A 1569-nucleotide genomic window follows, 5' to 3' on the forward strand; every position below is an offset into this window, starting at 1 on the left:
AGTAGCCTTTTCCTTCTCTCCTGCACATGTTAAAGACAGTGAGTGGCAGTGCTGGGGTGGTAGGACTTATGTTTCTTCCCTATCCCTAACAAAGACCATTTCCTTCAAGTCTATGCTCTAGTAGCTGGGAGCAGTCTACAAATTTTTGAGTACTCTGTGCTGGGACCTCATTAAAGCCAGCCAACCAAGCCTAAAGACCGACAGACACTGCTTCTCCTGACCACTGAAACACAGAAAGTCACCTCTCTTTGAAGACCCTGTCGGGAAGTTAAAGAAAGCTCCTCCTATTTTGTTTTTGTTTGTTTGTTTGTTTGTTTTTAAACTTCTACCTTTACCCTGCTGACCTTCTGCCGCACTGTACTCAGCAAAAACGATGAGACAGAAGAGCTGTCTGGCTGGTCTTTCTGGAGCCCCAGAGGCCGAGTAGCCTGCCTGGAGGTAGGTTCATGGTTAAGGAGGGTGCTCTCTTGCCCACAGGTCAGAGCCAGAAAAAGGTTGGGCCCAAGTCAATCTAAACTTTTAAACTCATTTTCTCAAGTGTGTATGTCTTTGGCTCCAGATTTCCATCTTCCTGTCTACTTTTAAGAATGTTAAAAGATAAATTTAGGAGGGTTTCTGTTACTTAATCAAAAAAGAGGTACAACTTGACATCTAGTTTGAATTGAATTGAACAGAAGACTAATACTTCGTGTTTTTCTCAACACTGTTCTGCTTGCACCAATAAAATCTATAGAAAACTTGCCCTTGTAACACTGAAGGAGACAGAGTCTTATCCATCTAAACCACCAGCAAACATTGTGAAGTGAGCACTGCTGAAACGAAAGGCCCCAAAGTGTAACAAAAACAGCACTGATCTGGTCATCTTCCTGAGCACCGTGATTTACTATCTAGGTGAACTGTGGCAAATTTCAAAGTCCTGAACCTCAACTCCTTCATCTGTAAATTGGTAATAACTATGTCAGTAGGCATAATAACATAAAAAAATAGGCTCACTTGTGAGAGTAGCTTGTATACTGTGAGGCACTGTGGACAACAGAATGGATCACATTGTCTTCACATTGTTGTTCGTTGTTTTCCAACAGCTGGTTTATTCCTCCATCAGAACACAACCACAGTTAAGCCCTGGGAACATAGTTCACAAAGACTGCTCACTGCTCACAGCTCACAGCTGGAGAAAAAGTGACAATGAAAAAGACAATAGTCACCTTTCAACACTGAATGTCCAAGGTGTCGCTCTTTCTCCACCATCTCCTAATCCTTCCTGGAAAAGTAATCTATTCCAGTGACACCCAAGACTGGCGTGCATCTGGAACTACTGCTGGCCTCCCTGCCTCTCACTGAGTTCCTAATGGACATCCCCATGTGGGTGTCCACAAGCTCAATTTATCTATGCCAAACAAATCATCCCCCCTTACTCTCCTTTTCCTCACTCCCCACTTCGGTCAGCACTGTCTTCATTTCTGTCAGCAACATCTTCTTAATCACTTATGCTCAATTCCTTAGTGCTACTGACTCTGCCCCTACACCTCACTGTTAGTCTTTATCATGGAAACCTCTTGATTCTTTCAT

Source organism: Phyllostomus hastatus, unplaced genomic scaffold, assembly GCF_019186645.2.
Source record: "Phyllostomus hastatus isolate PE091 unplaced genomic scaffold, TTU_PhHast_1.1 phas_contig_36, whole genome shotgun sequence".
Taxonomy (NCBI): Eukaryota; Metazoa; Chordata; class Mammalia; order Chiroptera; family Phyllostomidae; genus Phyllostomus; species Phyllostomus hastatus.